This window comes from Pleurodeles waltl, chromosome 9, assembly GCF_031143425.1.
Source record: "Pleurodeles waltl isolate 20211129_DDA chromosome 9, aPleWal1.hap1.20221129, whole genome shotgun sequence".
NCBI lineage: Eukaryota > Metazoa > Chordata > Amphibia > Caudata > Salamandridae > Pleurodeles > Pleurodeles waltl.
Window position 1 is genome coordinate 470718698 of NC_090448.1, and position 23328 is coordinate 470742025.

The following is a 23328-nucleotide window of genomic DNA, read 5'->3' on the forward strand; positions in this document are numbered from 1 at the left end:
GAGACCCACAATATCTGTCTCTGGTGCAACGGCTCCAGGCACAACTGGCCATTGTGTGAATACTTCCTGAAAGTGAAGAAGAAGCCCATCTCTGACTGCAAAGAAAAAGTAGCCATCACAGAACTTGATAGAAAGTTGAGGAAGGCCCAGACCCAATAGTGGTACAAGGTGCAGACGTGCAGTTGCTCTAGAGGCTGATCTTGCGGCTCTCATCTTCTAAGTCCATGAGTTAAGGTAAATCCAGTTAATCAAACAAGCATAATAATTTCAAGCACTGGTCTCCTTTGTCCTGCCACTGCTTCCGCTCTGAATCAGGTGATGCTTTGGGTACCGTCAAGCCACAGAGTAGTTATCCTCCCTTTCAAAATCTAGTCCTCATTTGGTTCAATGTGCCTCGATTTTCCCAGGCATCAGTGATGCCTCAACACGTACTTGAGTTTAGATAGGCCTTGGGCGAAATTTTTCATAGCCCACCAGATCCCTCGGGAGCTTCTTTAGGCCACAGGGATCTGAGGTGGCTCCTGTCAGGTTATCGCCAATGGATCTGACCTTGCTTTGACGCTGGCTCAGTCGTCAAGCTTGACTCCACTGGCTCCAACCCTAATGACCTCTCTGACCCCATGTTTTGACCCTGGCCTCGATGTCACTGACTGAACCGGAGCCAATAGTTTTATCTGACTCTAAAACTGTTTTTTTCCATCACTCCGAGGCCTCAACTGACATTCCAGTATTCTTAATCTGCCCCAGGAGCCTCCCAAACCCACTATGGCGACAATGGTGATCACCCTTATGACGACAAAAATCTGTTTTTGAATCTGCAGGATGTTAGTGGGGTGGACACTTATCCAGACATTGGTCTTCCCTCCCCAAACAGAAGAATGACCAAAGAGCTGACCACCTCCTCAGCAGCGATTAGGAGAATGGTCGAAGTTTTGAACCTCATCCTACCCACAACAAAGGTGAAAACCCTTTTTGACAGAGATGCTCAACCCAGGCTAAACAAGCCAAGGACCTCTGCTTCCTTTCAATGAGGCTCTTGCTGATTTGCTGGTGGGTACCTGGGCTGAGCAAGGATCTTGCCCTTCACTTAATAGGCAAGGCAGCATAGACCTGCTTTCGGGGATCCAGGTTTTCTCCCTCAGCACTCCACTCCAGGAGCTTAGTGGTACAGGAGATCAAAATGCATGGAGACATTCCCCAAGCATATCTTTTCTTCCACCAGCTTTGCTCACAGGCCCACAAATACTAATAGCCTCCTTGGGAGCTGTTTGCTTGCATTGTGGACAGAGTTGAGGATCTCTCCAGCTGTCCCAGATGACATACAAAAGACCAGGGGGTTTGTCTTGTGTGTCTCACCCAATGCATGTTTTTTAACGTGTTGTTTTTAATGTGTGTATTGTTTGTGCCTTAATTTGTTTGTTTTTAACTGATGTGCAATGTGGTCAGACTACATACTAACTGATAGCTAGATTACTTAAAAAGTTTGTAATTTTCCATCAAAAATCTTGTAATTGTCTACCTGGAAAATTTTATGTAATGTGGCTTTTCTTATATTAAAGTTCCATTCAATCTGACTTTCTTTGTGGTACCAAAATCTGAATCTTTTGGTGGAATGTAAGGTATTGGAATGTATGACAGAGGTGAGTCATTGCTGATAGTTTTTTGAGAACTAATAGTGGTATAATTTTTGTCTTAAGTACAGACTTTAGTTCGTGCAAAAATGTTTTTACCATATTTGCAGCTTCCTGATAAAGGCAGTGAAAACCATACAAAAGATGTTTGCATATTCTGTTACCAAAGCGTGGTCTACCGCCAACAAACTGTGCAGATGACTTGATAATTAGGCCCGCACTGTGACCCTCGCAAGTTCAAAGAATTATTTTTTTCTCGTTGCGTAAGCACTTTTTGTTATAGTCTTAATCATTTTTTTTTTATCTGGCTAGTTCATAACTAATTATCTGTTCAGCAAAATGAATATATTCCTCGGAAATGTAAAGCCTGGATTATCTGTACAGAGTTTGTATCTAGGGAAGTATTCTTAGTTGCGACCTGTGCCAAACCTGGTCCTAGTGTCAACAGTACTGCTCCTCCACCGTGATGGTAGTTCTTAACGCGAAAAGCATGCTTGCTGCCACTGTGCTTGGCCAGCTTTTTGCGTGAGGAGCGTGAACTATTTTGGTCAATGCTTTATCTATTCTGCTTTTGAAGTAAGCTAGCTAAACTAGAACCGGTGATCATTTCGTGGATGTTCGTGGGGGTGAACATCCGTGTGCATGTGCAAGTGAGTGGAATATGTGCATTTCGCTGTTTGTGGAAACTACTATGCGCTTATTTTGTCAAAGTTAAGTTGCCGTGCATTCTGAGGTAGTGCGGAAACTAGGTAATTCATGTAAACTAGGGGGCTGTAGAAAGTTTCCAGTTGTAACCTCATCCTAGTTATCTATGCTGCATTCGAACTTGTGGCTCACTGAATCATACACACTTAGCTCGTGTCTCTTTGTGGTTTCTAACAGTCATTTAAATTTTTAGCATATGCTAGGGTCTGATAGTACTCATGCATATGTTAAGATGCAATGCTAAGTTTGCATGTGTTAAGGTCTGATGCTTTGTCTTTTGCGACTGGTATTCATTGTCTTTGTGAAAACTTTAAATCATGAAATTTAAAGCGGAGTATCAATTTCTTTGTTCTTGTTCAGTTCATATTATAATTATATTCTTTGTGTTTTGGGCCATGAGGTGCCTCATCAGATTTCTATAATTGCATTTTTGTGATTCGGCCGTTGGAAAATAAAGTGAAAGAACAAACAACTTTGTAACAGTTGAGCCTCAGAGTGACACTTTATCGCAGGGCTTGTCAAAGAATCATCGTTTTATGTAGAGGAATCCATTTCAGCACCATCTATTTTTTCGATAATATAGGTCCAGGTGTACTATTTACTGATCGCAAAACACTGATCAAAATTTGAGACCAGTATTTTTGTGACCAGTAATTAATTTTCCAAACCATCCTACTTATATATAAATTTGTTAAGAAGATTCAGACTCTGAGACGGTCACAATCTGACTTTTTTAATTAGCTTTTTTACATGCTTTTTTATTTTGATTTGAGAGTTGGCAGTGGTTCCGGGAGTACTGCTTACTCCTTAACAAACCTTTTATTTTTACATTCATAAATGGGAAAGATTCCCAACCCTTCCCTTTTGTGAATTGGTTTACTCCTCAACTTTCAGGTCAATAAAAGTTCAGTGATTTGCGTCCACTGGAATGACTATTTGTAAGAGACACCTACAACGATCCCCTTTTAAATAGAGAATCATTTTCCATGTCTTAAACCCATTTTAGTACTAAAAAAAAAATGTATCGGTTCCCTAAATTAGTTTAGTACATTGAAAAAAGCTTTTTGGACATCACAAACTCCAGATCAGAGTGAAAGCGACCACAAAACTGCTTTTTAAATCTGTCCCATTTAAAAAAAAAAAAAAAAAAACTACTGATTTTGTGCCATATCACATACGTAGTTTCATATACATCGAGATGTTTTTAAAGTGACCTTTTGTAGGCTTCATTATACGCAACAGTCAATACAAGGAGGTAATGTGGAAAAAATAATGCATGTACCTTAATGTGTGTCATGGCAAAAACATCTACCCAAATAACTGGAGATAATTAACATGGGTGCTAGAGCAAGTACCTACTGTCTTTCAGACTGTCTAGCCCGGGCTATGAATAAGAATCCCATACATGTGTGAGTCAATAACCAAATCTGTCAAACTTCCTAAAATCGGTGGACATTGTCAGTTCATCCTTCACACTGACTCGAGATGCATACGTCTCTTACAATTTACTATTGTTTTGTGAAACCTTTAATGGATACTGATGTATTACCCGTCTCCGAAGAGGGGGCACCCTCCACCTCCTAGAGGTCGTATAGTATTGTCAACCAGGCATGTATGTCCTCGTCAAGCCGCTCGTCTCTCCTAATGTGGCGCCCATTCCACTACATTTTTTAGCCATGCTGTTTGCCTAGGCGGAGTCGGCCTGAGCCATGAAATAGCTATTAGTCTCTTGGCCTGTATCAAGCCTTAGAGGATACATTTCCTGGTTAATTGTTTATGTACCGGTGAAGGTTGTAGCCCCAATACCACCTGGTGTATTTCAAACGGGATGTCCCATCCTGGAGCCCTGTCAAGGCTCCGTATCACATTTTCCCAATACTCAGAGATGGGCAAGACCATACCATAGGCAAGAAGTCTGCAGCGCATGTACTGCACCAGGGACAGCTGTCTGGCCGTCTGTTATCTATTAAATGAAGCATCTGTGTGGTGAGGTATGTCTTATTGACTACGTTATATTGGAGGAGTTTAAAACGGGCATTAGAACTGGCCCTTCGTACACCTTCATGTATATTTTCCCAATCTTTGGGGGCGATAGTGGCTGTCCTAGTATCTCCTCCCATCTAGCTTGCATCGGGAGGACCCCACAGGAGAGATCCTCATGGAGAGCCCAATATAGGTGCGTGATCAGGCATCTGCCCCCTACCATGCCTATCAGGGTGGACAAGACTGCCAACCTTTTAAGTTCCTCTGGCTAGAACGGCCATATTTCCTGGGTTGTACTTTAAATCTTCATGTATTGTAAGTATTACCCCCCCTCCCAGGGAGAAGGTTTCTGTCGCTTCATATCTAGTGATAAAGCGTTGTTCAGGGTAAAGCTCACCTGCCCTTTCACCCCCTGACCCCTGCCAGCACCCCCCACCCCAAAGTATCCACCTTTGTACTGACATAGATTATGTATTCTGGGCAAAAGGTTGTATCACCAGTAGGGGCATGTCGGGGGCATATGGGGCATGGCTGATAACCAACCTGACCTTATCCTCTCAGATCCCTGCCACCATTCGAATGATATGGCGAAAAGTATGGGGAACTCTCCGACCCAGCATCATCAGGAGCAGCAATGACTTATCCCCATGTGTGCCCCGCAGGAGCTTACATTCCCAGTTATCTTTCCTGTCAAACCAGTGAACCGGGTGTTGCAAATATGCTGCCATTTAGTAGAGTTCCAGGTGTGGAAGCTCAAGCCCTCCTCTGTTCCATGGGTGCTGAGGGGTGATTAGTTTCACCCTTTTTTGCCCTTTTCCCCAGAGTATCTCCACCATCAATCTTTCTAGGGTTCGAAAGTGTTTGCAGGGGATCGCAAATAGTGTGTTCTGCAAGGCATACAGACACCTAGGCAGAATTATCATTTTTGTAATATCAATCCTGCCCATTAATGATAGTGGGAGCTCTTTCCAGAATCGCACTGAGTTGCTAACGCCCTCAATCACTCTGCCAATATTTCGCTTGAGGGACATTGTGGCTGTGCATGTTAAATGAATTCCCAGGTATCGGACCTCTTCTAGTTTCCATGGGATACCCTCCTTCGGGCGATTTGCAGCCAGGATTCCCACCAGTCTGCCCAGTGGAAATAATTGAGCCTTAGTCCGGTTAATGTAGAGCCCGGAGACTTTGCCAAAAACCTGCATTATGTTAAGTAGGATAGGAACCAAGTTCTTTGTTCGCCGTAGATACATTAAGGTATCATTGGTGTATAGGGAGGTCACATGGGTGGTAGCACCGAACTTAATGCCCCATAGGTTTAAAGCTTGTTGAATAGTTGTTGCCAGTGGGGTCCATGCCTATAGCGAACAGGAGTGACGGAAGTGGGCAGCCCTGTCACGTGCCTCTATGGAGTCTCAGTGGGTCAGACACTATGCCTTTTGTGCGGATGTGGGCATATGAGTTGGCGTACAGGAGGCTGACCTATTTAACTAATCCCTCTTGGAGTCCAGCCATTCGAAGTGCATTCTTGGGATATTCCCAGTGCAGGTAATCAAAGGCCTGCTTAGTATCTAGTAGGAGAAAAGGCAAAATCATCAGTGAGCAGCTTCGGTGCATGATACGCATGGGGCAGTCTCCTTAGGTTATGCATGGTGCTCCGTCGGGGAATAAAACCCGATTGATCATGTGGGGAAGCAGACGGGCTGCTAGAACACTACTGAGTATGTTCACATCCATTTTTAGTAAAGATATCTGCCTATATACCGAAACAGTCGCCTGGTCCTTTCCCAGTTTCAAAATCATGATGACTAGTGCTTCTCTCCTGGAGGCTGGTAAGCTTCCTTCCTTTATAGCCTCATTAGAGACCTCCAGCAAATGGTCCACTAGCGCATCTGCATACTTATGATAGAATTCTGCGGGCAGCTCATTGCCACCCAGGTTTTTTGCAGATTTTTGTAGTTTGATTGCCAGTACTATTTCTTCTTTACAAAGTGAGGCACTCGGATGTGCCGCAGAATCCTGGTCCAGATGAGGGAGCTAGGCTCCCGAGAAAAACTCAGAGAGAGAGAGAGAGAGACTCCTGGGGTGGAGGCTGTCTTGCAGCATAGACCGTACCTGGTGAGTATGAAAGGCTGTGTTAATTGCTCGTTGTGTGTAGACCAAAGATTCCGATTTTGTATGTAAAGCCAGTATGGTGCTATCTGGAGCTTCCTGATTAAGTAGTCTGGCCAGTTGAGCACCAGTTCTGTCACCCTCAGCATGCAAACGTCTGTATGCTTTATAATTATGTTTTTCTAGGCTGCGCCAGTTGTCTAATAGACTGGTGCGTGCTAGATGCCAGGCTGTCAACACCCAAGGGTCAACAGGCAGCTGGGTTTCAAGTTTAGCTTGTTTAATTTTTCCCGTTTGTATATCCCTCTCCAGTTTGTTGACGAACCTAATATGATGTTGTTATACATACCCCTTGCTCCAGGACCTTCATGGCCTCTCACTCCAGGGCTTTGGTACTCTCCAGGCCCCAGTTTTCTGAATAGTAGTGCATGAGTGGGTCCATATCTTTTGTGCAAACAGTGAATCCTCCAGGGCCTCTGCTCTAAGACGCCAGAGCAGGATCGAGGGTCAACCTGGTCGCCTCCCAAAGCTCAGCAAGACCGGAGAGTAATCAAAGATATGCCTGGGTAGGCATGAAATGCCTTCAGCCGTAGGTGGCGCTTTGGGTGAGACAGAAAAGTAATCTAAGCAGCTAGAAGTGTGCGTCACAGGAGTATAGCAGGAGAACTGATTTCCCATGGTGTTTTTGTTGTTATGCCTTTAACCCCAGGTAAGGTTCAGTGCATGGAAAATCCACTAAATATTTAAACATTAAGTTAAATGGCAAAGACAAATGTCAATTAAATGTAGATTGTCGCTTTCCATAATTCATCAACAAACTCTAAATCCATTTCTCACTTGGAGAACCTGAAAAGCCTTCATATTTATCCCAGCTTGTCTTCCTTTCCTGGATGTTGACAATTTCTGGGATAATTCTTCCTCATTTTTGTTGTCCTGCATGTATTGACTTACGCCGCTTCTGTGCATGCTTCAAGATCGTTTTTATTTGTATTTACCTATTTTGTCTGTGTAAACGTTGTGTGTCTTTAGTTAAAAACAAAAAAAAGACTGGCGTTTTATCAAAGTATGAGACTCTTGATCATAACTTGAAAGTCTTTGGGAATAGAATTTCTCCTTCATGATGTACAGCTGTGTTCCCTTGCCCGGAGTGCCTGACTAGGTGTATCTGGTATCCTGATTTTTAATGTTGGCCGTAGACTCACTCCAATCTAGTGTTTGTGCAGAGGACTAGAGCCGCCCTTCACTTGAGTGATGGCCTCTATCTGTCCTGTGAGCTGTAGGGGCGCACCAAATGGACAGTAGACCACTGCTGGTTCAACTACAGTGTGTCATGGGTTTAATACATGAAGTGGTAGTGGCAGCCTACTGTGTTTTGAATCCATTGTTGGCCCTCTCCGGTAAATTTCAGCTTATATGTACTAACTCTTTTCCTAAAGCTGTCGTCCAAAGTGAATGTTGTGCATGTTTGTCTATGTACCAGCATGGTACATGCATGGTGCGTATAAATTAACCGCATTAATTAGGTCATGTGGAATTCATCTTTGACGCCCTAAGTCTGACTTATTGAAAAAAGATGATGGAGGTAAGATTGTTTTACCAGACAGTGGGGAGTGCATTGATGACTTTCCTGAAGCTAGAGGGAGGAAGCAAGGCTCCTTTTGAAAACTGACTAGCCTTTTGTTGAGCAAGCAGCTGCTAAGTTTTCCTGATTTTCTATCAAAATGGGTGTGGACCCTTATAAAGTTGTACACTGAGGCTGAAGTCTGAAAGCTTGATTAGAGTTTGCCCCACAGCAGTCTTGTTAATTCATTTGTAGCCGACATAAAGCCGTAAAGATTTGTGGTAATCTCCATTTGAGCTCTGGATTCATGATGGATGTTACCATATGGAACACTTGGATGAATAAAAACGCTACAACATACCCGTATTGAATCGGAATTATTTACTGATACAACAAGAAGAAATGGACCTTTATGGTGTGCCTTGGTGCAACATATATTTAACACCTCGTAGACTGAAGAAGTTGAGCTTTTTTTTTTTTTTTAGTTTAGCCAAGTTTAGTCTATCATTTATCATCTCTTATATTTGAAATCTGTGTTGGTTCATGTTGTGTCTTGCCTCTTAAAGTGGAAAGCCACTGATGATTTTTTTCCTTTCAGATTGCATGTTTTTTATATTTGTTAAGAGTTGTTTTTATTAGGTTGTAGCTTACCAGAGAGCACAGCTGTCTGGTTTGCTAAAGACACCTTGGGGACATTCAGAAAGCTAACCTAGAAATACATTCTGCTCATTGCTTGCCATTGGTTTTGTGGTTTGTAACTCACATTTTCTTGCTTTCGAGGTGCTGGCTTTATTTGTTTTAGGCTGTCTAGCTTGAGTTTGTACCTTCCCTTGCCCAAATCTTATTTACAGTATCCCTCAGAGTGCTTCCTTTCTGTAAACAGACCTGTAAATCTTGTTCTTATCTTGTCACATTTGCTCTGCATTCAGAGACCGAGGTCAAATCACAGATGCTGTCTTCCCAGACACTTGCTTACTTTTCTTTCTCTGACTTCAAAGTGAAATGATGTATGTGACAATCCTGCTGGATACTGGAGGTAGGAAAGAGTTTTTTTTCGAGCACACAACAACTAAATGAACTGTGTACGTATTTCAGAATATATCAAAATTAGGAACACATATCACTTTTTGTTATTTCTTAAGTGTTTTGGAAACAAATATTTTAATATGATCAAAACAAATCATTACACTAGGTATGGAATTTCCACACCTTTTCGTCTATTCACTATATAGTTTTATTAGTAAAACTGTGCGTCTGTGCAAATGTAATGGTCCTTTCAATTGAAAATGTGTTGTCTATAATGGCAGTGTGCTACCACACCATAAATACTCCACTCTATGCCATTCCACTCTGCACAAATCCACACCACTGCATTCTAATTTGCACCACTTCACTTTACACCAATTCATGCCACTCCACTGTGCACCACTGCATGCTAAGCCTCTGTACCCTGTACCAGTCTACTCTATGCAAATGCACTCTTTGCCACTCTACTCTGCACCACTGCACTCTTCGATACTGTATTCTACACCACTCCAGTCTAGGCCACACCAATCTACTCTGCACATCTCCACTCTGAGCCAATACACTCTATGCCAATGCACTTCACTCTTTAACACTCAGCACTATGCCCTTGCACTCTATGTCCGTCCACTATACGTCACTCCAATCCGGTCTGCACCACTGAACTTTATGCCACTGCTCTCTACACCACTTTACTCTGTGCCATTACACTCTATGCCACTGTATGCAACTGCATTCTACCCTGCACCACTGCACTCTACACCACTTCTCTCTACTCTGAAACAATCTACTCTGCGCCAATCCACTGTATGCCACTGCACTCTATGCCACTCTAGTCTTAACCACTGCACTCTACGCCACTCTAGACTTACCCACTGCACTCCACACAACTGCACTCCTCTACCCCGCATCACTCTACCCCGCATCACTCTACCCCGCATCACTCTACCCCGCATCACTGCCCACTATGCTACTCTACCCCGCATCACTGCCCACTATGCTACTCTACCCCGCATCACTGCCCACTATGCTACTCTACCCCGCATCACTGCCCACTATGCTACTCTACCCCGCATCACTGCCCACTATGCTACTCTACCCCGCATCACTGCTCACTATGCTACTCTACCCCGCATCACTGCTCACTATGCTACTCTACTCCGCATCACTGCTCACTATGCTACTCTACTCCTCTATCCTCTGCACTCTCCTCCTTTGAACTCTACGCCACTCTTCTCTGCACTACTCCACTATACGTTACTCTGTGCACTATGCTACTCTACACCACTGCACTCTCTGCTACTCAACTCTATGCCACTGCCTTCTGCGTCACTCAGCTGTACGCCACTCCACTCTACTCTGCACTATTGGAACTCTATGCTATGTGCCATGCTGCTCTGCGTCACCCTGTCCTGCGCCACTCTAATCTATGCCACTTCATTCTACACCGCTACATTGTACGCCGCTGAATTCAGTGCCACTGGACTCTACGTCACTACACTCTGCAACAATGCACTCTACATCAGTCCACCCTTCTCTTTGCACTCCAGTTTATGCCACTCTACGTGACTCCACACTGGTGCCACTCCAATACACCACACTCTGCGACTCCACTCTACAGCACTCTACTCCACTGTTCGCCATTCCACTCTGCGACACTCCATTGCACTCTCATCTACACCACTAACTTTTATCCATACTGAACAGCAGCCACAGTGATGTACAACATGGCCTGGACAAGACCTATTGGGTTTGCCAGTGCTTGTCTTTCTTTTAGTTTTGACAACATTGATTACCTCACAAACACATTTTAAAAGAGAGGCACAATTTGCAGTGTTGAGAGTGGCTTGGTGAAATACCTTTTTTTTCTCTCAACACTAGTGAAGTACATTTTCTGTTTGGTTAACTTCATTGTAATTGCAACAGTTGTGGTGTGGCAGTGTGCCTCCTCTCCTTTATATTGTGCTTTGTTGTGGTAGTTCCTTGATATTTTTTACAGGTCTCAAAAAATCATAAACATGTTACTAGACCTGCAGGTCGAGTCACTTGAATAATCTACTCGATGTAAGTGAAATGTACTTGACCTATAATCTGGTCTCAAATTGTGTACTCCTATGGAAATATTTTATTTTGCAGAGTGCACTGTCTCATCTGTGAGTTCAGTATTTCTGCTGTTTTGTTTGATGTAATAGACTAAAGGTTTGCACCATGTATTGTAAGAATCTAGCCCACCTATAGGGTACACATGATCCCTGACTTACCTCTTAGTTCTTCTAATAGCATTGCGTCAGGGAAGGGCAGGAGTGTTTCCCAGTCCATGTTTAAACACTCACTTTTAATAAATACATTACTAAAGCATGATGTGGTAGCACACTGTTATTCACAGACAGTACATTTCTCATTGAAATGGGCAAATAATTTCTCCCAAACTTGCAGCTCTACTGATGTATCTATATGGTGTATAAAAATAATTGCTGAAAATTGGGTTTCAGGAAACATTTTTCATTTGCACCTCACCAAGTAAAGTGTTCTGAGTTGTTTGCATCCCATAAAAATATTTTTTCATCCTACAGAAGTACAACAAATGGGTGTTCACAACTACTGAAATATATTTTGAAATGTTTGTACTGTTGACCTATTAGCTGTTTAAATGTGTTAGGGAAAATCTTACACCCTGAAGCCTCTAATTTTTACAGCAGGTCAGACAGTTCACTTTACTAAATCCTGGAACTCTGCAGTCAGAGAAGTAAACTGCCTTTTGACCTCTTTGTCTGAAAACAGAGCAAATGTGACAAGATAAAAAGATGATTAATAGGCAATTTATTGCCCCTTTGCTTTCTGAGTTATTTCTGTGTCAACTTTTTGGAAGGGGCTAGTATGTTCTAAATTTAGCTTGACATGATAACAATCTGACTCAACATTTTTTTTGGAGCATTTAGAAGCAAAACATTTATTTGGGTTTGTTGGTTGATCACCTTTTTCTTGGTGTTTGACTCACTTTGTGGCATGCATGTTGTATCCTCGCTCCTCGAATTTTGAACATATTTGTTTCCCCTCTTGCAATTTTCTGATCCATATACTATTTGTTTTACTCTGAGTTATGAAAAGATAAGATCTTTACATGATGGCCAATAGAATCTTGCTTAATGCAGTAAATGGTTGTGATCTTTATCTTTGGTTTACAGGTTTGTTTTGAACTTTCTACTTTAAAAAGAGATTTTCACATTAAAAAGTTGATAGGTGAATTGATGAAATTGTGTTCAAACTTGATTGGGATTAGCTTTTTTCGAGGTTTCAACCTGAGTAAATCGCTCTGCGGGCACCTGCAAATTATGAATATTTTATATTTGTATCATACAGTTATTATGAAGGTATCTGTCCAGAGCTGAGCTAAAAAACAAAAGTTCCTCCCTTAAACCTAGCTATGTAGATGTTGGCGTAGCAAGGTACTGCGCAACGATCCATGAAGGCACTGTGGGTGAACCCATTGGAGTAATGTTTAACTGTAGAAAAAAACTTATCTTACCTCATGAAAAGGATGTGGTATAGAGAGAGGAACATGGTGTTTTGTTCAGTTCAATTTTTATTATTTGATTCTTAACCATAAACCGAGGTAGCCAAGCTGATTAAATATAAATCGATTATTCATAAAACCAATCCACAATATAACACACATTTAATAATACATTTAAAAAGATAAAAAAGACTACAGTAGTCCCTTGCATTTGTGGAAGCTTTATTGTATAACAGGGAATCTTTAGCAGCATAGATTTACTTAGAGATGAACGTAGACACTAAGAATTTGTGTTCTGCTGTTTTCACCATAGGACAGCAAAAATGACTTGGATCAAATCATGGGACCCCTTTGCTGCACAGTAGTGGACTTATGCATTGCTCTGACATAATCATGTCCATCTAGCAACAGTAATTTTGAAGGGCAACACCTTGTACTTGAAAGAAATAAGAACCTTTGAATCTTCTGTTTAGTCTGTGCTTTCACATATTTTTAGGGCTTTTCCAAATTGCTGATTCCAATGCAGTTGTCTATAGTGAGATATTCTATTCAATAGGCTTGATTTGCTTCAAACATTCTCTTTGCAATTCTGGACTTCAGTTTGTTTTGCATGTGGGAGACACTGTCAAGCTGAAACTTTATTCCATGTGATTAGTCTGATATCAAAGATCTAACAATCCATTTTATGTGAACTTCAAGCCAGTGGAGGCAGGCTAGCAGCAATTCATTAAGTAGGCCTCTGTGTTTTCCATGGCTTGACAGTATTCCCACAGGATTATTACACCTAGTCTTTTTTATGAACGAATTATTCCAAATTGATTGCCCCCTTGTAGAGCTGGTTTATTCAAATTGCATTTCTGTTTTTTAAATTTTGGCTTCATCTAGTTAACAAATGTGAGGTGAGAGACTATTTCCACTTCTTCGTTTTTGGTTGAAGATACAAAAAAATGCATTTTATCATATGAAGGACAAAGTAATTATATGCCTTTTCTTGTGCTTTTGCACACAATTGAACAATGTGCGGTACGTGAGCTAAATCTGAGAGATTATTATGGCAAGATAAGTATACTGTGTTATTTTCTCCGTCTCTTCATTCCCTACTTTCCAGCTGAAAGTACTTTGTTTTCCACACATTGGCAGAATCATTATTTTACCCATGTGGTAAGCATATCAAGGTTAAATCAAGGATGGTCACATTGTTTGCGTACATTAATGTGTTATGTGATATAACCCCAGTATTAAGTGAATTGTCTAATATCTTTGCAAGTTATAAGAAATCATACACATTTAAGCTAAAAAACAAGTGGAGCCGGAAGACATCACTGCTCTAGTCTCCTTTTAATGCCTATTTTTGTGAGACCTTTTGTAGCCCCCATGAGTACTCTACTCTAGGTATTGGAGTGGAATATAATGAAAAGCCTTATAACCCCCAGTAGACAACTTATCCTAAAGGGTCTGCCTATCCACCTGATCGAAGGTGGTGGTAAAGTCTATTGGAGCTGCACTGATGGGCTGATCCTTAGCTTATACTTATCTGCTAAAACTTGCATTTTCCCAGAACATTGTCAAGGGTGGAACAATTTTTCCTAAAATCAGATTATTCAAGTGGTAAGAGAGTGTGATCCGACACCCATTGATCCAGATAGTCAAGAACATATTTATCAAACCGATTTCCTGTGGAATTCAGCAGTGCAATTTCTTGATAGGTTTTAGCGGGACAACCTTATCACGTTTTAGGCCAGGCGTTAGCCAAGACCTTTTGACTTTAGTGAAATTACATATAGAGTTTTGTCGCATAGGCTCTCATTGTTCTAATAAGACTACTGGATTTTGAGCAGCACGATCAACCACGGTTTGGGAGACTGAGTCTGACCGACTATGGGTGACATCTGCCGCTCCAAATCCGGGTTTTGCTCTGGCTAACTAGCAGTGCCTCGTCTCTCCCAAGAGGTAGAGATGATTGGGCAGCCGAGTACATGACATATCATACTCCTCAGGGAAGTCGTGGTCACTCAGGTCGCATCCGGTTCTCTCATTCACATTTCAGTCTCATATGTAAATGACAATGAAAAGCAGTATGAGTTTTAAAAACTGGTTTAATAAAACAACTGCATTTTAGATAGCAAAGCATGAGCTGTAATAACCAGGACGACACAACTTGACAATATTAAAATGGTGACGATGAGAGTGAAGCATAAGAATAACGCTATCATATTGTCACTGGAATTTATGGACTACTTCCTATCTGAGTGATAATCTGAGCACAGCATGTTAAGCTCTAATTCTGCCTTTCAAGTTTCCCCGGGATGACATCGACCCTCATACCTGAGCAAAGACCTGTAGTCTGCGTTAGCATCTGCAGCAAAGCATTCAGCAATCAGCATACAGTTGTGGTTCCCTGGCTGGAATCTCCCTCTTAACGTGTAATGGGACTAGGAAGTGTTTTTATAATAACACAGCTGATGTTCTAAGAAAATGTCCCTACGTAAGGATGTGTATTTTCTACGAATGTTGGAGACTAAACTTTTACCACGTTCACCGGCAATATACCAAACTGTAGCCTTGACTGAAGCACAAAGTGATCAAGAATGTCTTGTTTGAGAACACAGTGCTGGGCTAAGCAAAACAGTTAGATAGATGAAAATAAAACAAGACCGTAAAACTGGTTATTGGAAAAATAACAATGCAAAGCCGAATAAAATATATCTAGGTCAAAGTGCACAGCGGCCTAGTGTGTTAAACTAACGTACAAGGAGATATAACTAAAATGGCTACACAACACCCTCCCCTTGTTGTTTAAAGTGGTTGAAAGCCAAAACTAAAATTCCATTGCTAAAAAAAAAAAAACTCAACCTAAGAGAGATATATATATATATATATATATATATATATGTATATGTATAAAAAACAAAACAATTTTGACAAGTTAAAAGGGCACACAAGCATACTAGGCAATTTAAAACATGAGCATGTGGCTTCTAACCGAATTCCCATATGATAATGATATTTGTTAGGAAATCCTTTAGGATGGGGCGTACCATCAGCCGTAGCTTTCACGGCAGCCCAAATGTCTGCGTCCGGTTTGGAACTCGAGCGAGTCACTGCAGCTTCAGTGGCTACTGCCACTGCTGACTTTGCGGCTTCATCAGCCAATGTGTTTCCAGCAACATGTATTCCAACGCGCTGGTGTCCAAGTGTATGTACAACATGGACATTCGGTAGCGTCTCTTTCAGGTCAGCTACTTTCCCCCCTTTCCCCCACAGTAGTCTGTGTTTAATGGTGTTGCCTTTGAAATCTTTGAACCCATTCTGGCGCCAATAATGCAGGTATTCATTAAAGGACTGGACACAGTAATATGAATCACAAAGAATCAGCGTAGGCTGTGCCGGATCCATGTGTTCCAGTGCCATCAGCAGAGCTTTTAGCTCAGCCAATTGTGCTGTATAATCCCCTAGGGTCTGTGTATAGGTATGTAGAGGACAAAATTTGCCCCCTTCCATATAGCCACTTACGACTGCGCAAGCTGCAGATTAGTGATGTTTAGTTCCAGTTGCAGGTTGTGCAGAGCCATCGGTGTACATGTCTATGATACTGATCAATAGGCAAGGTATTTGCTGGAACTCGATATTCTACTTCATATTGTCGAAATTCCTGAGTTTGTAGCTTTGGGTCAAAAATGTAGTCTACATCAGTGGCTGTCAGAGACGTAGCCCATTGTATCCAACGTGGATGTAATGCTTTTGCGTTTGGAACGCTAGCTTTTGTAACAGCCTCTAGGGCTGGGATTGGAGAAACGACAATGCGTTTTCCTTGGGAAAGAGGTCTTTCTTTAATGACTGCCATCTGTACAGCAGTGAGAATTTTCTCTTTGGGAGCAAAGCGTTATTCAGCTGCTAAATACAAATGCGATTTGTATGCAATCGGGACTGTCTCACCCTCATTAAATGTCACATAGGTGAAACCGAAGGCCCCAGCCATTACTCTGATGACCAAATGTGTTTTTTGTCCCTTGTATGTAAATGTTGTGCTGCAAACATGTCTGTCTGCAATTCTCTAAGAATATGACTATGTTCAATTGTCCCGAATTTACTTAAAAAATCAGGACATATTAGGTCATATAAAGGTTTCATGCATGTAGCAGAATCTGGAATGTAGGTTCTGCCAAAATTTAAGAAACCCAATAATGACTGGAATTTTTTAATCGTATTCGCTGGTTGTAACTGTGCGCACTTTTCTAAGAATTGTGGCACTAGGCTCTTCCCGTCACTTGACAGCTCATATCCTAGAAACAGGACGCTGAGGAAGGCTATTTTTGTTTTTTTTTAAAGTTAAATTTGTAGCCAAATTCGGCAAACCCTACAACAATGCGGGCTACCCGTCTTAAATGTTGTAGTAGTTCATCATCCGTGAGATATATATCATCTACATAGGACAATGCTTCCGGGTCGATCTCGTGCAAAATAGCAGTGAAACGAGCCTCAAACAGTCCTGGGCTGTTCCTATACCCCGGAGGTAAACGACAAAATTTTTCCTGAGAGCCTAGTGTGCTGAAATTTGTAAAGTCTCTAGACTATTCTGTATGAATGGTCTGGTTTAGCTACGGGGAATAAAGAGTTATTCATTGGTGAGACACAGGGTTCAATCACACCTTGGTATGGTACTCTAATTGCCTGTGTATTTCTCTCACTGGTTCTTTTGCTTCATATTTTATCGGATACTGCGGTTGTGGCTGAGGTTCACTTTTAATTGGAATTACATGGTAGGGGGATTCCTTATCCCATCCTACGTGATTTCTGTATAATGCAGGTGCTTGTGCTAGAGCCCATTCAATGGAATAGGATTCAGCTAGTTCCTCTGGAACAAGGGGCGAGAAGGAAGGCTTAATGACATCTCCTAATGGGCAGGTACGGGCAAAGTCAGGTGGCCAATCTTGTTCCGCCAACAAGACATCCATATACTTTTACAATGCGATCCCAAAAGATTGCGTCTATTGTGCGTTCAATGTCTCCTTCTAACTGTAGCGTTACTTTGTACACCCTATCAGGCTTGGAGACACGCATGTCCGCAGTTTCTACTTGTATAAAGTCATCAGTTGCTTTCACCTCCAGATGCTCTAGAAGATTCTGGCGAACTATTGTGACCTCTGCCGCGCTGTCTAGCAAGGCTAGAGCTCACTTCTTGTTCTTCAAGAGGACCCTCTTCCTGTGTGGCATGTCGGACTGCGACTGCTGGCACTTTTTTCTTTTTAAATTGTTGTTTTTGTTGGGCGGGTCTCTCTTCCTTTTTAACAGAAACCTCCGAAGAGCATTGTGATTCCTGTCTCGGTTTCACGTACTCTGTTCTTCGCTCTGATCGCCCACCTCTCTCATTTCTCTTTTTCGATGAGTCCTGAAAGGAACGAGATTGGCGTGTAACAGTATATTGATATCTATCGGGCGTTTTGATATTATCTCTATTTCTGAGATTATACCTATTCTGTGGGGTCTCCATACGCGGAGATTCTCCCCGTTCTTTCTTAGGCGTTTGTTGCTTTTCATCCCAGCGTTTATTACCCTTAGGTGCTTGTTGGGGGTATCATTATTTGATTTACCCTGAAATTGAGGTTTCTGTGGTCTGGCCCCTAGGCTATCTTGACTGATACTTGAATAGGTCTCTGCTATTATTTTAGGCAGCTCTCGTTCTTGATCTTGTTGTGGAACGTCACGAAACTGCATGCGCACTGCAAGTGCGACTGCTTCCCCTTTAAGGTTACTTAAAATGATTGAGGACACTGTGGCAAAATTGCCCATCAATTGCATCCCCAGATCTAGGGCCGGGGCAGCCCCATATTCATCTTGAATTTGTTTCAGCACTTCCGGTAAGTTGGCAAGTGTCGGTGTACCGTGTGCGGTTGTGTGGAGCGCGGCAAATACCGTGCCCCATGAATTACAGTTTTCTACTGTAGGGACCATCCCGAAGGGCAAGCACATCGTTAATATTCTATGTTTATCCTGAGGTCCCGTATGGGGAAGTACTGCCTCCAGCTTATTAATTTTCTGTGCTAACCAAAATGGAGTTTCCTCTCGTTTGGCGTGTACTTTACCCATAATGGAATGTACAGTCGCAGGATTTATACCTGGCGTTACTGCATGTGGATGAGCTGGAGCAGCACAAGCTGTATTAATGTTTGCATCACAAATTGTACTAATCGTCTATATATTGCTATTAATTCAATATATAAGCGACGAACCTCAGCTGCTGCTAAATTTTCAACCGCAGGATGTGGTGTATAGGTGGCCAATAAAGGCTAGGTAGGACCGTCATTACTTAGTGGACCTAACCTTACTGGTAATATTGTATGGGGTAGGGCGCCATCAAGCCAATTATTATGTTCTTCTTAAGATACCTCTATCTCTAAATATGCGCACGCTCTGTATTGTCCAGGCACATTCGCAGGTGTATATTGATGATATGTATTTGTGTTCCCATCAACTGCTGGAAATGTGACCCAAGAGTAAAAAAAGTTCTGTTCTATAAGCTGCATGGGCGTCCACCACGAATGTGACTGGACCTCCCTGGGCTGTTAGGCCATTTGCTAGTAAGTGTGCTGTGAGAGGTTGTCTCATGTTAACAGCTATTTGTACATGTTGGGGATTCGCCATGATAGTAACACTATGAGTTCAGAGAAGGCACACCAAAATGGGGTTTCCTTTTAAAGTTCAAGCTTGAACAACTTCCAGTTGTAGTAGGATTACCTACACAGCTGTGGTGGAAATCCTCAGCACCACGGACGTCTCCGCATACTCCATTGAGGTGCCATTATATATAATGAGACAGAGATACTCCGGAGGACCCGAAAATTTGAGCCTGACCAAACGTTGGAGGCGCCATGTCGCGTAGGCTCTCATTATTCTAACAAGACTACTGGAGTTTGAGCAGCAAGATCGTCCACTGTGGGTGACAACTGTCACTCCAAATCCGGGTTTTGCTCCGGCTAACTAGCAGTGCCTCGTCTCTCCCAAGAGGTAGAGATGATTGGGCAGCCGAGCGCATGACATATCATACTTCTCAGGGAAGTCGTGGTCACTCAGGTCGCATCCAGTTCTCTCATGCACAATTCAGTCTCATATATAAATGACAATGAAAAGCAGTATGAGTTTTAAAGACTGGTTTAATAAAACGACTGCATTTTAGATAGCAAAGCATGAGCTGTAATAACCAGGACGACACAACTTGACAGTATTAAAATGGTGACGATGAGAGTGAAGCATAAGAATAACGCTATCATATTGTCACTAGAATCTATGGACTATTTCCTATCTGAGTGATAATCTGAGCACAGCATGTTAAGCTCTAATTCTGCCTTTCAGGTTCCCCCGGGATGATATCGACCCTCATACCTGAGCAAAGGCCCTGTAGTCTGCGTTAGCATCTGCAATGAAGCATTCAGCAATCAGCATACAGTTGTGGTTCCCTGGCTGGAATCTCCCTCTTAACGTGTAATGGGACTAGGAAGTGTTTTTATAATAACACAGCTGATGTTCTAAGAAAATGTCGCTACGTAAGGATGTGTATTTTCTACAAATGTTGGAGACTAAACTTTTACCACGTTCACCGGCAATATACCAAACTGTAGCCTTAACTGAAGCACAAAATTATCAAGAATGTCTTGTTTGAGAACACAGTGCTGGGCTAAGCAAAACAGTTAGAGGAAAATAAAACAAGACCGTAAAACTGGTTATTGTAAAAATAACAATGCGAAGCCGAATAAAATATATCTAGGTCAAAGTGCACAGCGGCTTAGTGTGTTAAACTAAAGTGCATGGAGCTATAACTAAAATGGCTACACAGCAGTATACTTATAGGGGCTTTGTGTCAGATTTCTTCAACCCTTGGTTTCTTTTTGTGTCATTCATATTCTTCTTACCCTCACTATAGCATACAGCATGGGTCAGCCCTCTTCAGTCATTGGCTAGCTTCACTGTGAATGGTGACTTTCCTGCCTTTCGCAAGGAGCACTTCTGCACACAACGTAGTTCCCTTGAGTTGGAGGGATTATGGCAATGTGTGCTTTTTTTAAGATCAGAAAATACTTTTTTTCCTTTAGCCATGTTTAGGTCTTGTCTTGTCTAGGCCCCCGTGGGCTTAAAGCCGTCCCATCGCTTTAATTGGCTGCTTTACGTGTCCTTCACAAGGGCTTGCTTCTTTGCGGTCAATGTGAGTCATATGTCCCTCCTTTGTGTGTTGATCCCTCTCTTGGATCATGCCCCTGTTTCTTGTAGGCTTGCCCTTTTGTACATATAGCTTTCTTCAGGCGCACAATTTTTTTTGTTTGGTTTCTGTCCATTCACCAGACAGGCGTTTGTGTGGTACTGCTAACTACTTGTATGCCATATTTAATTTTGTTTCCATTTTGCCATTGTTTTATTTGTTGATAGATCAACATGTATTTAACATTTTTTTGGTAGCCATTGAAAGAGAACTGATGCCAAGACTCGAACCGGGTTCCTCAGTTGCAAAGTTGACAGCACTGAATTTTACACTACATCCTCTCTCCAAAAACTGCCCGTTTTCTTTCTAAATGTTTTCGAAGAAAATTGGCCTGATTGGTTATGTAGTTAAGGATCGACTTATTTAAACTATTTTGGGGAGAATCAATGCAGATACTAGTTTTTAATTTTGTTTCAGCCCATTCACCAGACGGGAGTTTGCTTGATACTGCTAATTATTTGTTTCATTGGTAAAGCCTCGAAATGTACTTAAATTGAGTTTTTTTGTTAGGCACAGGGAGAACCGATACCTTCGTAGCTGCTCACATTCACTAATCAACTGATGTCGTAATGTGGGCTTGAACATGTTTGGGGCGTTTTTCCAAAGGTATTGGTCTCGTCGTTTAGGTGGGTCAAAACAAAGAAACCCTGGCCATAGTTAAGTGTTTATTTCACTAGGAAATGACTTGTGGTTTGTCAGCCTTTGGGTAATCTTGCAAAGCATCGCAGATAGAAAGAAGAGAATGGAATCAAATGTCGTTACTGTCTTATTCCCATGTTGGTAATTGTATCTGGAGATGCTTTACTTGGGGTGACCGATTTATGCCACCTGCTAAAAGCCCAGTGTAAGCACTACTTATAACTCTGTCTTACACAATGATAATCATACCCACAGCAAAACCTCTCTCTGAACCGGCAAAACCTTTCAGTGTAAATACAAAGCCACACCTATTCTCCGAAGCATGCTTTCATACACAATGTTATAAGTGATGCAGTGTGGACGATGTATTTTTGATATATCGTTGTTTTTAACAGATCTCTTTCTGGTAAATTACAATTAAAATGTTTTTGTGCTAACTGGTAGAGAAAAAGAATGTACCACATGAAAGCAGAAGAATCTTAAGAATCAAATAGGAGAGAAGCAAACACTTCAAAATTAATGTTCTCTGTTTTTATTTCAAGATACAAATACCCTTGAATAATCTACATCAGAAAAAATAAATTCCTGTATTTTAAAACTTCAAGTGATGCATGCATGGCGTAAGATCGAGATGTGCAAACTGCAATTAATCTAAGCCTGTGATTAAATGAAATGGCCCCAGTTGCACTTTCATCCAATGCATGTGAAGATATCTTTAGACTGTCCAGTCTCCTGCGATCGACATAACTTTGCTTGTATACAGATGGGCTTGTTCAAACTAAGCCAGTTACCATAACAGAAGACACATAAAAACTGTAAGCACAGCTAAGTTATTTTTTTCAACCCTGTGTGGCACAAGATGTTTTTTTTCTAAATTATTGGGTTATAGGGCAATCATGACTTCCTACCACGAGGCCCAGTGTATAAATGGATGGCCGATAAAGCTGCCAGATCAATCCGGCCTTCCTGCTGCAGCACACAGTCACAACATAGAGGCCAGCCCTGATGATTCATAGTTACTGGACTGTGTACGCTGCTGCCATTTTGAATGATTCCACAGTTTGTCCCTCTCTGTTTCACTCATTCTCTGTCTATATCTTCCTTTACCTCTCTCTCAAGCACATACACAATTTCTTGCTCTTACTCTCTCTTTTGTTCCTCTTTCTTTGTCACCCTTTGTCCTTCCTTTGGGTATCATTCGTTCTAGTCTGTTGCTCTGCTCTCATACTAGCTAAATCTGTCTTTCTCACACACTCTTTCTGCTCCTCTGTGTGGAGTTCATTCAGCACTTTGTGCACAAACTACCTATCCGTCTACGTCTTCCTGTCTATTCTGTGCAGCTCTCAACCCTGTCTAAAGACCAGGCCACATATTTCGACTACTCAAACCCACTCCACACCACACAGTTCCACCCTACACAACCCTACCCCACACAATTCCACCATTAACAATTCCAATCCAACCACCTAATTCCACTCCACACCACATACATACGCTCCACTCCAGAACAAAAGCCATGAGTAAAAGACATTGTCATTTTCAACGCCAATAGCTCTAACTCGTGGAAATGCGAGACCTATTGGTGTTGGCAATGACTGTTTCTTATTGGTGAGGACATAAGAGATCATAGGTTTTACACAAAACATGACAAAATTAAACAAGCATTTACAAGTCTAAAAGGTTGCCATGATCACTAGACCTGTTGACTACTTAAGAACAGATAAAATTCCTGAAAAATTTGTGATTATACTATACTGTACTGAGAAGGCATTTGGCTTGGTGAGGTGGAAGTATTTGTTCAAAGTTCTGCACATTATGGGATTCCCAAACCAGGTCATCAACTCAATTACCCGCTTGCAAAAGGGATCAACTGTGGCACTGGTATTGAATAGAAGAGACCCAGCCCCTATAA

The 23328-nt window shown here is 41.8% G+C and overlaps 1 protein-coding gene across 1 annotated transcript in view; it reads left to right on the forward strand.

Moving 5' to 3' along the window:
- Positions 1–23328, forward strand: part of CDC42BPB (CDC42 binding protein kinase beta) — a 903752-nt gene that overhangs the window by 77150 nt on the left and 803274 nt on the right. The gene's annotated exons all lie outside the window — the stretch shown is intronic.